General features: G+C 34.7%; 1 protein-coding gene and 1 non-coding gene across 2 annotated transcripts in view; one reads left to right on the forward strand and one right to left on the reverse strand.

Moving 5' to 3' along the window:
* The window catches only part of LOC149410028 (nucleolar protein 4), a 401,267-nt gene that overhangs the window by 278,757 nt on the left and 105,279 nt on the right, over positions 1-17,231 (forward strand). The gene's annotated exons all lie outside the window — the stretch shown is intronic.
* TRNAS-AGA (transfer RNA serine (anticodon AGA)) lies at positions 14,612-14,684 on the reverse strand. Its single transcript has one exon. It is a non-coding gene; the product is annotated as a tRNA-Ser (tRNA).

The following is a 17,231-nucleotide window of genomic DNA, read 5'->3' on the forward strand; positions in this document are numbered from 1 at the left end:
TTATGATAAAATGGTATTGTTTGGGTATGCCATTTCTTATCAGGGGTAGGCAGAGAGGACGGACCGTCAAACAACTCGGTCTTGGCACAAACTTCTTGCCTCATTCACATTCATACATCGTCTCATACAAACTCTTTTATTAAGGGTTCTCATTTCTACGGCATTCAGTCTGAATTACGAAATTATTCTCGTGAGATTAAAAAATACATAATTCGTTTATTTTCAGTAGGTACATCTTATTAATTTATGCCGCCGTTCTTGTAATGGTTAAACAGTTGACTAGGATTCGATTCTCGGTGGTGGAATTTTTTTTTTGTTATTTAAATTTTTATATTTAAAAAAAGAACTTATTTATTTCCGTGATTTTTCAGTGGTGAGCGCTAGTTCAAGTGATGTGAATAAAGTTATTATAATTTTTTTTAAATGCACTAAAATTCTCCGGTTACTAATAATATGACAATATTTTAATTTCTCCTACAACCAACATTATAAGCGGAAATTGTTGTTTGTGCAATGATGGAAGGCGTTCGTCAACTCTTTTCCAACTACTAATCCTACATATATTGCTAACTTTTATGTTTATTACATCAGCGAGGCTTATTCCGTTCAGTGCAAGTCCGGCTTAACTCCCCCTACCCCCCCCGGCCGGGCACCCCTCACAGGGTACACCCCCGCTCCACTCCTATTCCCCCAGGGGTATGTGTAAATGATCTAGGAGGTTCGGTAATATGACGAAACGTCTTCGGTGTAGCCTAGTTTTGATGAGGGAACTCCCCTGTGATTGTAATAAAACCACACCACGACGTATTTAACTGCTCAATAAAATTATATCATCGACTAGTGACCGATCGAAATTAAAATTTTGTTTTTATTGTTAAACTTTTAACAGTTCATAACTCCCCTCAAACGAACTATTTGCTAAAATCAGGGTCTTGATTATTCCCAGTTATTTACTAAGACAAGCTTGTGCTACATACAGAAAAATAACCTGGTGGTGTATCCACAACATCAAACACACATCCGCTTTTCATCATACCTGGGAAGCGTGCTATCTAAAACTAACCTGCTGGTGTCTCCACAACATCAAGCTAACACACGCTTTTCATCAAACCTGGGATGCGTGCTCCCAACCTAAAACTAGAACCTAGAACCACATTCGCTCTGCGACAATCCTGGTGCATCGCTCCTAAAATTCACATTGCCTTAAACACCAATATAAAGTCAAATAATTCTATATCTCTTTTTACTATCCGTGTTGAACATTGGCTATTGAAATGGGTCGAGCTTTCTTTAAATAACACACGAATTCCTAACACTGTTTAAAAAAACTTGTAATCCTATCATTTATTTAAGTTTTTAATATCTGGAAAAAAAAATTTATGTTACAATTAAATAAAACGGAAGAACAAATACTTCAACCCTTGAGGTGATTTTTCACAAAAACGGCGCTCTACAAATTATTCAATTATTATTATTATTATCAATTTAATTAGTAAATTGGTTTACTTTTAGTTCTTTTCTGTTCGTTTTATATATAGAATGAATAACCCAAGAAGAGACTTCTGGGCGTGTTTCGTGATTCAAATATTTGTCCAATTGAGGCTTAAATTTCTAACAAAAAACTGTGTTTACGTCAGGCGAGTGTAAGTGAGGTAGAGCGCTAGCCCAGACAGGGCTAAATATAACATTTGTTTCCATTCAAATTTGTTTGGAAGGCACTTCTAGTTTTCTTTCTTTTCTATTTCTATTATTTATTCTATGGTTTTATGTAACAGATCTTTGCGATGGATACTTCATTTAACCTTGAATCTAACAAACTAAGTATATATGGTAAAAACATCACAGTCTCTTTGTTTATAGTTTTTATGTTACATACTAGCTATACTATAACTAATAATTATATTACAAACTACCCGGCGTTGGTGGGGGTTATTCTTAGGCGTTACACATTTACCATCTCAGAATTTTCTGTAGGCTTTTTCAAGACATACAATTCCGTAGTACATTATTTTGATGTATCTTATAAGGTTTAGCCAGCGTAGCAATGTAAGCGCCCGAATATTTTTTTATTTTTTTATTGATTACATAATATCGACTTTTCTCTACTTTATATAAATATAATATGCTTGCATCATATATATAAACCTTTCGATACAAATTTTCTAAATGATAGTGAAAACCTTATCAAAATCCGTTGCGCAGTTTAGAAGAACCAAGCGCACAAACAGAGAGACACGGGTAGCGACTTTATTTTATACTATTTAGAGATGATAAACTTAAAATAAATAATGTTTTAAAATTACAAACTCTTTAAATATAAAACTTAAAAGACAACTTTTATATTATAACACATTAAAAAAATAACGTATCATTTTTATATGCCCCCGAGTAAACCCGAACGTGATACGACGTATCACGTTAGCAGGTTTCGGTTAATTTTTGACCGAAATCAAAACCTTGACTGAAACTTGTTTATTGACCGAAACCAAAACATCGGTCGGTCATTATCAAAAGCTAATTTTTATTATTATTTTCTGTAAATTAATTCAGTTAGCCGCGCGGTCCATTGGAAGTGGTTCCCACCCTGTCGCGAGTTCAATCCTCTGTTAGCTATGTCCTTCATACTTGCACAAGCAATATTTTTCACTTATAATGATGGTAGTAGCACAAAATAACGTTTTTTATTAGGTTTCTCGTATCCTGAGAATGTGAACTTGATTTTAATTAGATCTTTAGAATTTATGTTGCGAGAAGATCTCGTTACTCTAAACAAACCGTTTCAACGTTACACGACGATTTTTCACCAATTTTATATGTCAGCTTCGGCAGTCCAGCTTGTCAGCTGATCACGATTTGATCAAAAGCAGAAACGGGGAACGTTCAATTGTGATAAAATCACAATTTCGCTGAACGAAGATTGTTAGATGATCAACAAATGTAATGGTGTTTGAAATACCCCAACATTAGCATTTCGTACAGTTTACTGTGTGGATGAAAAAGCACAAAGTTTAAAATTGAATTTTAATTTTTGTAAGTTTTTTATTTGGTTGTTCTTTAAGAGTTTTCAAACATCGTAGATACATAAAAATCAGGCAGATCTATTTGCAACGATGTTTACTTTATTTTTTCATTTGTACCTACATTGTACACAGGAATAGCCCTTAGCTTTGGATCTTAGAAAGACGGGTATATCGCCTATCTACTTCTAGAATCATCCTTGGACAGGATCTTTGCACAGCAGTGTCCTGAGCTCATATACATCAAGCCACCCAGGGTCCGAGCGGATATCTCGTCAGGGGGAGGGTACCCTTGTCTCTGTTGTACCCTCCAGTCTTCTGTCCTCCACCCCCCGCCGTACCCTGCACTGCGGAGGGACTAAACCCTCCTTACAGGGGTTACAGGGTAGCAGCAAGCAAGCAGGCGACCCTCTTACACCATTGTCCCAGAGGGTCCGCATTGCGGCCCCAGAACCGACATTAAGTCCCCATCTTTGGGAGAGGAGGAATAGAAAAATTGCGAACCAAACCGGAGGAGGTTGTAGAAAGATCTTCGACGGTTTACACCTTAAACAAATTGGTGTTTTAAAATATTAATCTAGTTTTAATATCCGGCTCCTACGATAATTTGCATTCTTGTCATATGAGTCTAAAAATCTTTGTATTTGACAGAAAAACTTATTAAATCAAATCGAAATCATTCTCGATTACCAATATATGTACCGAATAAAGAAAAGGCATCTTGTTATATTTATTTATACAATAATGAATTGATTTAGTTTAATTTGTGTTAGAAATGCCTTTGCGAGCAGAAAACAGTTGCGTTGACTAAAAAAAAATTTAAAAGAGCTATGCAAACTTCATAATGCAAGAAGTTTATAATAACAATGTAATATTCTCTGGATATTATAAAATGAGCTTGAAGTTTTCTGACTTTATTAATTACTGTTTATAGTTAATAAACATCGCACTCTGTATTAGGAAAAATATACCTATTCTTACAATGATTACTTTAGTAGTAATGACATATATATTTATTATTACTGCCCGTGAAAATTACATTGATTTGAAAAAATGACGTTATTTATAAATAAACTTTTTGCAAGTTTAAATTAAATTACCGCCATCTATGAACGCGTAGATTATAACCGACGTTACGTTTACCCTTAAGGTTAAACGCAACGCTCGTTGTATTCTACGTGTTCACAGATGGCGTTAATTAATTAATTTTGTTTAAATACGCTTTTGCAAGGTATTGCTTTACAGTATTAAGACAAATTATTTGTTTGCGCCCTCATACACGCAATATGAATATGAATAAATAGTTTTGTCCATATAAAAACTCAATTCTATCGAGAAAGGCATACAAATACAATATTGGATTGAATCATCGGTAAAATATTGTATTTGTGTGCCTTTCTCGAAAGAATTAAGTCTTTAAACGAACAAAACTATTGATTCATATTCATATTGCGTATATACGGGCGCAAACAAATGATTTGTCTTAATATTGTAAAGCAATACCTTGCAAAAGCGTATTTAAACAAAATTAATTAATTAACGCCATCTGTGAACACGTAGAATACAACGAGCGTTGCGTTTAACCTTAACGTGTTCCAGTTTCACGTTCAAGGAATTTATATATTGTTAAATAATTAATGTTTTGGGAAAATGGTAGTTTTCCGTAGATTTTTCTACTAGGTGGCCATCTACTTCTAATCTTATATCTCCCGTTCGCCCCCCACAGTCGGTCTTTGTGGAGTTTTTATGCTCAAGGATACCAGGCGGTCAGAGCGTCTAGGAGGCGGGCGGGCGAGTGTAAGAAAATCCTTGGCGTGTACAAATGAGCGGGAGAGGAGATAAATGGCCAGGGTTGCGGCTCGCTGGGCTATTGATAGTTAATCAGCGGCTCTGTGACGCGCTCCCTCGCGTGATATCGCCCCCGTTACACCCTTACCACCCCGCGAGCCCCCCATTCATCATCCGTAAAAACTACCCGAGCTGCGAGCTGCTCGCCTGGTAGCCTACAATCCTCGTCATCCGTCATTATGATCTGTGGACCTGTGATCGATTGTTTGCCGAACTCACTTGATGGAATATTGTAAAGGACTGAATCCCTTTCCGCTTTTCTGTGCTCCTGGTTCATTAATTAACGAAAATAACTTATCTATTTAATTATAATTTTGGCCAAATCCAATTGATTTTCGCCTATAATGGCTGCCATCGATTGCGCTGTCGTATAGAATGTAAGAAATGTCTTTGAAAATTATCTAGTAATTTGTACGGAATATTATGAAGGTGGATTAAATGGATTGCGTTTTACTTTTCTGGACTCCTGGCAAAATAAAAAATTACAGACAATAACCATCACAATCCTAGGAAATAAATGGTACAGCGCCCTCGAGGTGATTTTTCACAAAAACGGCGCTCTACAAATTATCCAATTATTATTATTATTATTAACTGCTCCGCATTTTAACTGCTTCCTCAACGATTCTCTTATTAATATTTGACTAATTTATATAGCGCCGTTTTCGTGAAAAATCACCTCAAGGGCGCTGACAAAGAACAAAATAAGTTGCAAATTATCCAAAATAGAATATGTACTTAAATGTTTCAGTAACAAAATTGGCTAACAGTAATACAATTGCTGATATTGAATGCGATGATGTTTATACATTAAATAATAAACTACCTATTACCTAAGTTCCTAAGTATTCGGACATCCGAATGCACGGAATCAGTAGAAAATACATTAACTGCCGCACACGTTCGTTTTAGTTCCGAACGGAACAAATTCCTTACGCACGTTCCGAATGCGAGCCGGCGCGTTCGGAGAAACCGAATGGAAAAAACCTAATGACGTCATGCGGAACGCAGCTATTGCATACAGTTTGTTTGTGCCGACGCAAACGTTCGGAAATTTCTGTTCAGTAATTCAGTGTTGCCAACGGATCTTGACCTAATATCGCCGTTTCTCATACATAAGGTAGCGTAAAGTAGCCGAATTTGCTGTTAGGTGGGACATCTTTAAAATTGATGTTTTTACGTGAAAATAAAAATTTCGTGGGGGGGGGGGGGGTGGCTAGAGAATTTCAAAAAAACTAAATTTGAACTAGAAAATAAAAAAAAATTCGTGGGGGGGTGGCTAGAGAATTTCAAGAAAATATAAAATTTGTCCCCAGAAAAATAAAAAAATAAATTTCATGGGGGGGGGGGGGTGGCTAGAGAATTTCGGGACATGTTTAAAATTGATGTTTTTAAAGCAGCTTAATTGGCGACCAGTCGCCTTTTAGATTTTTTCGGCGCCGATTCTCGCTCTGAGTAGCCTAAATGGCGATATATCGCCCTTGTTGGCAACACTGGTACTGACGTTTATAGATTCCGAATGAAGAAAAACGAACGTTTGCGCTAGTCTCACGGAATTCCGAATACGGAAAACGAATTCTGAAATCGAATACGGAAAACGTATGTATGCGGCCAGCCTAAAGATGAACAAATGTTGTTTATTGTCGATCTTTTTTAGATTGATTCTTTATTTAGCCAACGGAGTGAGACTCGAGAGTGAGAGTGTAAGATTAAATCGAAGATCTTAAAAACATCGACATTTCTGCTATGCCATCTTTTTCTGTTTCCACTCATTTACCTTACACATCTTCACAGCTCTATGTATTATAAGGTCTGCAGCGAACAGAAAATCGTTAGAAACATGTATTCATATTTTCAATTGAATATCACACTGAGAAACACGTCTTCGAATACGTGTTCCTACATTGTGGTAATATATTCGAAATGTCCTAAAAGTTTATTGGAAAACCTGTTAATTCATTCGTTAAAGGCCTGCAATTTAACCGGATTATCAATAATTTGAAGAGATTCTTAATAAATTGGCAATTCTAATTTTTCTCTGTGCAGTTGGTATAACTTTATACAAGAATTTTATAGCAGGGAAGTTCCCTACTTATAATTAAAAATTTGGGGAAAATTTAATGGTGCATATTTACGCAAATCGAGCATTTGAAAAATAAATATGAACCCTTAAAAATCTTAATAAATTTAATCTCCAGCATCTCAATTAAGTTGCAGCCTCCCACATAAATCTCCCTTTCACGTAGTCTCCGGCAAGACGCTTCTTACCTCTCCTGTCACCCCCTCTACTGTAGTGCTAAAACTGAAGTATTCAACGGCACCAAGTAAAATGGAAAGTTGCAAACAGTAAACACCTCAGACACTTGTTGATATCCTGGTATCTGATTGTGCATATCTCGCCGTGGTTGAAACTTAAGTAGTAAATTGGGGCTGAGAAATGTTAGCGAGTAAGTTGGAATATTGAATTAAATTGGTAACATTTATATACAATTAAAAAATATAATTTTCTTGTGCGTACGTGTGTGACATTTTCAAATATAAACTGCTGTATGTGTTTTGAAAATTTTTATCATTTTGTAAAAAGAATCTTTTAAATCATATCATTTTACAAATATTCCTAATTTATTAAGAATCTCTTCAAATTATTCGTAATCTGATTAAAAAACTTGATACATCTTATTTTTTTAATTTTCAATAAGATGATGCATCTTATAACAGCGCATTTGAAAAACAAAGAAAATATTGCAAACTGAATAAATGTGATTAAAGTACTGAAGGGTTAAGTTGATAACTGATAACCTGACATCCGACATTAACTCATCGTGATAATTTTGTTCGGTTTTGGGAAAAAAAGAGCTATTTATTAATATGAGTCACTTTTCGGAACAGGTCACATGATCTCATAGAAATCGTCGTGTTTTTCTTACAGTCATAGTTATTCATTAATGAACTAAAGGTGTTAAGAGGAAGCTACAAGCCAAAAATGTGTATATTCTTGGTATACCTTATATCGTAGGTAATAGGCATTCAAATCGCTTGACAAACGGAGTCTAGAAAAGTTCGATTTCAAGCAAAAAACTGTTTTTGTTTTTATTTTGAAAATAATTTTATAAAAAAGCAAAAAAAATAATCAAGTGAAACTGTCAAAGATAATCTTAGCTATAAAACTGTATTTTTAAAAAGTTGTTTCCTCTATGCGTTCATACATTTCTATTGAAAAAGCATTTTTTGTAGTAGTTTGCATTTATATTTTTTATTGAGTAATTTATTTTTTTATTTGTATTCTACTCAAGCGAAGCGATAGGAAAACCTTCAATTTAACTAAAGCATATTTTTTTGTTTTCATAATGTACACCAATTTCTTATAAAGATTTATATTCAAATTTGTACATGAAACGACAAAAAAGTGATGTAGCGGTATTGTTCATAATACATTTTCCTATTTTTTTAATCAGTAATTTTAGTTCAGTATTTTTAGACGAAAAAATTTAAAGTTGTTTTATTTAAGGCATTCAAAATAAAAAGGTTGATTTAAAAAATTTGATATTTTCAAAATTAAATGTTTATTTCTAATATTTCTAATAATAGTACATTTTGAATTATTTGGCGTGTTGGAAATAAGCCGAGATAGCTCAGAGGTTTCAGAACACCTGACCGGACATCAAAAGGCACGGGTTCAATTCCCGTTGGCTGCATTTATTTTTACTCGGGAGATATTTTCAATTTGTATTGATATTTCAGGCGACTAATTATTGCTTGTCACTTTTTATTGTTTAGGAAACCAACACGTTTAGTAAGCAATGCTGAATTCATCAGAGTATACTTAATACAAAATGACAACACTAGACTTAAAGATATAAATGACTCAGAAGGGAATAGAGGAAGATGGACTGGAAGAGGAAATGGGACATATTTTACAAAGGGAAAATATTTAACAATCATTCATTTAAAAAGATTTTTTGATTTTTAATGATGTTTAAACTTTTCTTTACACTCTTTCTAATTTATTTTCGGAAAATCAACAGTTTACATTTATTTCAGTTTGTACAAAGTATTATATAGGCAAAATAAAACTAATTGTGGATTTCCTCCTTGTGACTTTACCTCAACTGAGACATCATAATAAGGAATAATTAAATTAAATTTGTAAGAAAGGAATATGAATTTATAAATTTATACAAAACAAAAGTTTATAGAAAACGAAAAATTACAAAACAAAACATTTATAGCCATGGAGAGATGTTGTACATATAAATCAAATCATTATAGAAATATAAACAATAGAGACATAACATTATTCACAAACCATCAGAGAAATATTCTTTAATGGACTTCTTGTATTTGGTAAGTTCGCAATTGAAAATATCCACCATGGATAATACGCTAATGTAATTATTGCATAGTCTGTTCAGGCAAAAATTCTGCTTAGAGTTCGTTTTGCATTGATCCACCCTGAACAGGACAGAAAAGCGTGTTGAACGCGCAGGTACATTGAATTGAATCTTATTTAGCAACTCCGGGCATGGAATATTATTGTTAACTATTTTATACAGGATTAATGCAATTTCTAAGATTTTAAGTTTTTCTAAATGGATACCATTAACATTGCAATGTAACACCACTATTCCATTAATTTAATCAAAAGTATGGATCGTCTCCAATAAATGATTAACAAACTCCGAGAAATAAATAAATACTAATATTTAAACACTTTATATGTTACTTTATTGTAATTTCAAATTTCCTCGAAGTTTTACCTATTTAAAAAATCACATATTTTTAACTTTACTAAGTAAACGGTTAACTGACATAAAATGAAACAATTCTGCAGATTCTTACTTATTTCAGCACTTAACAATGTGGAATGTTAATATCAATCTTTAAAAATGGTTCCTTAATTGTGGTATTGGAGTCATTATCGAGTACAGTGATTCCTATGGGCCCCGATCACCGCGGGCGTACCCCTTCTGTCCCCCCATGGTCCCCCCATGGCCCCCTTGACCCCCCTGCCCAATACCCCACCCGGGCCCCCGGGTCTAAGGGAGTATTCTCTCCTTCATATTTTTTGCTTCGCTCAAGGATATTTTTCTCTTGTGTTCTTACGAAGCGTACAGTCGGCGACGACTATTTCTTCTGACGTATTATGATTATTTATTGAAACAATCCTGCTTTGTTTGAATTTTATTACATTATACGGAGAAAAAATAATAAAATTGAATATTGCTAATTTATTAAGAATCTCTTCAAATTATTCGTAATCCGGTTAAAAACAGAATGCAGGCTCTTAACGAATGAATTGATAGGTTTCCTAATAAACTTTTGGTAAGATACAAATGTACTATAACAATAGCGGAAAACGTGTTCACAAAAAAATCTAATATTACCGCATTTCTTCATTGTTTGAATTGAATTTACTAGAAGTTTATCAGGTAACGGCATGCAATCCCGTTTTTAATCACTAAGCAATAATCATTTTTCTTCGTGTAGAAAAACACAAAACCAACAATTTTTATTTGTGTTTCTGGCTAAAAATTATTGTTTTTAATCATTTTTTATCCTTTGTGCTTTGCATAAAATCTTGTCTTGTACACATATGTTTTCCTTTAATAAAAAAATACCTACCCCGCATGCATGTTGCTAGTAATTTTACCTACGGTGGAAATCTGTATCTTATTGAACTTGTATCTTATTGAACCTGTATCTCATTGAACATGTATCTTATTGAACCTGTATCTTATTGAACCTGTATCTAATTGAACATGTATATTATTGAACTTGTAAGTTAATGAACCCGCAAGTTATTGAACCTGCATCTTATTGAACCTGTAAGTGGTTTGACCCTGCTACTTATTGATTATCAGCTAACTACATATTAATATCAATTTTAACCACTCGCAGAATGCGAGTATTGCTAATTTATTAAGAATCTCTTCAGTTGGTAATCCGGTTTAAAATGGGATTGCAGACCTTAACGAATGAATTGACAGGTTTCCTGAAAAACTTTTAGTAAATTACGAATATATTATAACGATGTCGGAACACGTGTTAATGAAAATACAAATATTTTCGCATTTTTCATGATGTATTATCAATGCACGTACATTTGTTTTTAACCGGATTACCAATAATTTGAAAAGATTCTTAAAAAAATTGGAATACTTATTTGTCACCTTGCAGAGTATGATGTCTAATAACATGTTTTCACCCCCGAAAAGTTAAACGTATAATAGTAACAACAAATTTAATAATAGGTTCGAATGTCTCTCACATTTTCCGCGTCTGATTGTTCTTTACCAGTGGCGCAACGCAAGCCTGGAAAAGCGTTTGGGGGCGGGCGATCCAGTGGGGTGTCTGGGGGGCCGCCCCTAATCCCCGGCATCCCATTCCTTCCTCTCCTACACATTTTTTTTTATTATTTATTTTTTTCGACGTCTTTTTGGGCGTCTTGTAGGCGACGCGATGCTAGCGTCGGCTCCAGGGGGTTTGGGCAGAAGGGTAGGGGTTAAGAAGTGGGGGATGATTTTTGAAAATAATAAATTCAGACGTGCGGGCGGTTGCCAAATGATTATAAAGTCTGCAGATAAATACAATTACGCCTAAACTCAAAGAAAAGGACACAGAAAATAAAAAGGTTCCGGTCGCAACTGGGAATCGAACGTCATGTAGATATGCTGTTCTTGTTCTGCCGGTATTACAATGGAAGATGCTCCGCGGAACTAGCGTCATTGATCCCTTCGGCACTAGTGTATGTCGGGAAACACGCCAAACGCGCGCCTAAAGGTGTGTTGACATTTGTTACATGAGAACGGGCTCCTTCGACGACTCATTCTTGAGTTCAACAGGTCTGCTGTGGAACGATTTGCCGACCGCTCTTTGTTTCCTCCCTCCCATGACATGGGTCTCTTAAAGTCCCATGATCACTCCTTCTCTCCTCAAAATGACCCACTCAAACAGCATCCCTTGAGATGACATAAATCATTTTCCTCAGAGCCTCCTGTGTGGTGTTATTGTTAACTATCCCGCAACCAAGTGGGGGAGTAGGTACTACCGAAAATTACTATCCTCCTTACATCATTTTAGTATTCTACGTATTCCAGCGCAAATACATAATTTACCATTTGACTGAATAATTGGGATTTCTATAGTTTAAAAGCCCATAAGACAGAAAAATGCGTGGGGTTGTCGGAAGACGCACTTGGTTACAGAGGTTTTGTTTGGCATCTTGACATGTCAAGAGTTGAAAAAAAATCTCTGTCTTACCGGGATAATGCCTCTAATCACTCAGCCATGACACCTGATTATTTTACGACATTTTTGTCGACCTCTTATCTCACTCATTATTCTGAACTAATTTTTTTTGCTGCTAACTTTGTATGGTTACAGAGTTCTACCAGAGTTTGTACCTCAGAGTTCTCTGGTCAGAGTTTGTACCTCAGAGTTCTACCAGAGTTTGTACCTCAGAGTTCTCTGGTCAGAATTTATTTATGACCAGATAGTGTTTCGGATATAACCACTCGATTTTTTTTATTGGTACTACAACCGTTAAGTTTTCTACTGATCTAGAATTAATATTTAATTTGTTGGAATAAATTTTGAACGTTATCAAAAAATTATATAAAAAAACTCATAAAAGTGACCCTTAACAACACCCCTGTCGGCTGCCACTGTCGGCAGAGTTCTAAGTCCGGTACGTTGTTCCCACTCCCTCCGTCAGTTCCTCCCCCACACACTAACCCACCTACCCTACACCCCACCCCACCCCCACACACCCTGTGCTCCTGGTACCACTCCCTTCTGCCCATTTCCTTTTACCAACCTACAGTACACCCCCTCTATACTTTCTAGTAGGGCATGCAACAATGCCGAAAAATTGCAGTACCGGTAAATTGCTGAAATATGTAATGTAACCTAACCTTACCGAAACTACGATCATCTAACCTTTCCTCACCGAATCTAACCCAACCTTACTAAATCACCTTTCGTCAAATGTCATAATTTTCAAATGATTATTTATCAAAAATTCCAATTCCAATTCTGTGAGTCTGTGAGTGTAATTCGTATGCAATAAACTCGGATTTCTTTTGAATTGAAGTGTAATGTTTAAAATTCTACATGATTGTGTAAAAAATTCAGAAAAACGATAAAGTACCCTTAATAAATATACAAATTTTTAAAAGAAAATTATTGAAATTTTAATTTCAAAATTGTAACTGATGTGTCAAAAATTCAGATTTTCACGGGTCTGCGCTAGTATATATTTAAAATCATGAAGCGATAGTAGAAGTAGAAATTTTTTTGTTATTTTGAAAAACCGTTAATTAATGATACTTTTACCGGTAAACCGGTTTAGAAAAAAACAGTAATGCGCGCCCTGCTCCTTGGGTTCCAGAATACAGAAGGCCATATACCGGTAGTAGATATAGGAGCCATGGGCAACCGTCTTAAGTCTGGGTCGACTTAGATACATAGCTTGATAAGCAATTTATTTTTTACTTACACTAGTAATAAATAAACTACGAGTATATCACGACAGAGACGGGTAGATGTTTTTTTTCTCATTTTTCGCAGAAAGTTTTTCAGATAAATAGTATATTTTAATACGGGGACATTTTTCTGTTTTTAATTTTTTGAAAATGCTCAAATTTTCGGACAAAAGGACTTGTCTTCCTTACATTTACCTGACATCGTATTTCGTCACTCCATTTGAATTTCATAATCGTGGTAAAGCGCAGTTTTTTATTGGAAATTTAACGACCGATTGGTAAATTTTCGATTATAAAATACAAGGCATTTCTAGCGTTCTTCTTAATTCTATGGTCCACAGGAATACGCAAGGATCCGATACTCGACGATTCAATAATCTTGGTGACTACCGCCATACATCTACACGGAGTTTTGTACGAGGTTGCTGACATTATGGAAATTCGTCGGCGACGCCAATCTCCCGCGCCTGCAAAATTTCTCCCAATCACATCGTCGATACTTTGAACATGGCGAAACTTGTGTCAAAAATGTTGTAAAACGCGTATGCCTTAGATTAATGCCATGAACAAAACGGTAAATAGAGAATTATTAATTTTAAAAAGAAAGACAAACATTCCCGGGTTACGAATAACCTGACAATATTTGAAAATCTCCTACTACCACCACAGTAAGCTGAAAATTTTGCTTGTGTTGTGATGGAGGACTTAGCCAGCCGAGGAATTGAACACACTACGCCTGGGTGGGACCCAAACGTGATGTCAACTCGGCCACCGACCGGTCACGATATAAAAATGATACCTACAGAAACTGTTGGTTATGAGAGAGGTAATGCATTCTAGTATCGTATGCTTGCGTATCCCTGTGGGCCTATAGCATTCGTACACGAGATATTTACAAGCGACTCGAGTTTTATGCGCGTGACACACGCGCCGCTAGTATCCGCTGCTGACAGTATGCTACGCGAATTGCATTCGCATCTACTACTCGTTTGTCAGAAATCACGTCCGAACATGATTTGAATGTTAAATTTGTTCCGGAGCTGGAAAAATATCCATGTTTATATAACTATGATTTGCCGTAATAAGCTAGAAAGGATTTAGCGGTAGAGGCCAGGATTGAGGTTAGAAAGAAAAGTCAATTTGACATAATTCTTGGCGGTACACGAATGTCTTACAATTAACATTTATTTCATAAATTATTACAAGCAATAACTAGTCTGTAATATCAATACAAATTGAAAATATCTCCCGAGTAAAAATAAATGCCGCCGACGGGAATTGAACCCGCGCCTTCTGATGTCTGGTCAGGCGCTCTGGACCACTGAGCCACGTCGGCTTATTTCCAACACGTCGAATAATTCGAATGTACTAGTACTTCAATCAACAATTAGTGCTTATTATATTTTTTTCACCTGTAAACAACCAACTTTATTTTTGTAGGAAAGGCTTTGTTAGTGCTAAATTTCCCACTAGATGGCGTCGAGACATATTATATTACATTTTTTTGTGAAATATTTTGACTTGTCAAATATTATAATAATTTATTATCCTTTGTGCTATGCATAAAAAATTTGTCTTATAAACATTAGTTTATCATTAAAAAATAATAACATTTATTTCGTTGTTCGCATGAACCCAAAATATTATTTTATATAGTTTTTTATGCATGTAATATAAAGAAAAACAATATTACTGTCATAGTCGCTAGAGTCACTTGACATCGTATTAATTCCACGCCTGCACTTGCAAAAATTATCAAGTTCAGTATAATTCGGTTTTAAAGAGTAGCATATTGGTAGGCTACTTGTGGTTGAGTTACAGTCACGTATCTTGTAAGTATCCATGTGTACGAAGGACATATCCATGTGAAAACAATAAAATTGAATTTAAAAGTAATTTGTCTTGGCGATGACTGTCGGACCACCATATCCCGTGGTCCTTCACTCTCCCCCCTCTGTCCATTCTTACCACCATTTCCCCCACTTCCTCCCACACCCCACATGATGAAACTGCCCCCCGTTGCGTGCTCCTGTCACCCGCTCCCCTAAAACTAAAGTCGTATGCGAGTATCATTATGATTTGTGAACATTTTTGTTTGTCCGTTATGAGAAGTATAGAAACACAAAATAAAATAAAACAACTCATGTGGGAAGGGCCTATGTCATACGTGAGGTTCGATAATTCAAGCGATTTATCAGGAAGTACTCAGTAAGCACATGTTAGTAATTCATAATAATTAATGAAATTGTATAAACCAAAAACATATTTTGGCTTTTTTTTTTGTACGTCACTGAAAAACAGCCTTCTGTTTTTCTTACGCGTACTTAAAGGGATGGCACGTGTATTGGTACATATTGAAAATTCGAAAAGCTTTTCATTACGTTATTTACGGTTCCATGATAACTCAACACAGTGACTATTCAATACAACTTTAAAAAGTGATATAAAGTCATTAAAAACGATGAAAAAAAAAATTTAAACTTAACTTAACCTAACCTAACCTACTCAATAAAGTTTTTGTTTCATCACTTTCCATGACTTTATATAACTTTTTAAAGATGTGATGAATTATCATTTTGATGATTTATCCGGTCACCTTTAAATACATATATTTGAATTTCTCCTTTGTTTTCGTGAATGAATGTAAATATTGGAAGTGGAAATTAAGCCAATTCCCGACATCCGATCGAGCTGAAACTCGGCAGATAGGCTCGTTGTCATGACAATATATTTCGTTAAATTTTGGTGTTGTTTAATACAAAACTGTGTTTCAAGAGTGCCTGCTAATAAAACCAAAGTATTAAATCAGTAGCGACACTGGTTTCCATTTATATCTTCATGGAAGGCATTTCTAGTGCGTGTTATCTATTCAGTGGTGTGAGTCAACTCTGCTTGCGATACTTATATAAAATTTCAGAAACTGTAGACTTCAAATGAAAAAAATAACTGGAAGAAAGAACTTCAAAAGATATTGAACCACAAATATTATTATTATGCTAAACGATGTTTTACCTTGAAAATATATTGTATATGATTTGTTTTTTGAAAATCTAAACATAATCGAAATTTTTTTTGACATGGTTTTTTTATTTTATTTTTAAAAATTTATATATTTTAGGATTACAATTTTGGTGATTTTTTCAACTATCACACTAGGCTCATGCCCGTATTATGGTAGTCGTACATGATTTATGTAAGAAAAACAAAATAATATTTTGTAGAACAGATAATAAAACATAAGAAAAAAGGAGATGTTATGGTAAAACAAAAATTTTAAAAATGCTTTTTTTATAGAAACCATATTAGAAATAAAAATAAAGATTAAACCGATTGATATATAGATATTTTAAATAAAAATATATTAAAAGTAAGATAAAAGTATTATTGTAATTTTTTTTCTTTAAAACAGGTTAATCGTGGTACTTATTTATCTAGAAATGTACCTATTTAAGTTCACATTTTCACAATTGAATTTAGCCAAATAAAAATAAATTATAGAGTTAAGAATTTTTTTTTAAACAGTGTTGGGAATTCATGTATTATTTAAAGAAAGCTCGTCCTCTTTCAAATAGCCAATGTTGAACACAGATAGTAAAAATGGATAAAGAATTAATTGACTTTATATCGGTGTTTTCAATTAAATTCTCTGAAACTGGGCAAGTTTGAACCCTGGCAAGTTTTTTAGTAATCCCAGGGTAATTTATTATCCCGATCGTCGCTTTTTATTGCCGGCAGAATGCACCACTTCAACAATTACCAGGAACAGGATTACATTGACATAAATGATGGACTTGCCGAACGTCACAGCGGTGCTGCCAGGGTCTCTTATCTATGTGAGGTGTCAGCGCTTTATTAGCAGCAGATACATACCTGGACGCTGTTG

The sequence above is a fragment of the Hesperophylax consimilis genome, chromosome 28, assembly GCF_061612785.1.
Source record: "Hesperophylax consimilis isolate HC1 chromosome 28, BYU_Hcon_1.0, whole genome shotgun sequence".
Lineage (NCBI taxonomy): Eukaryota > Metazoa > Arthropoda > Insecta > Trichoptera > Limnephilidae > Hesperophylax > Hesperophylax consimilis.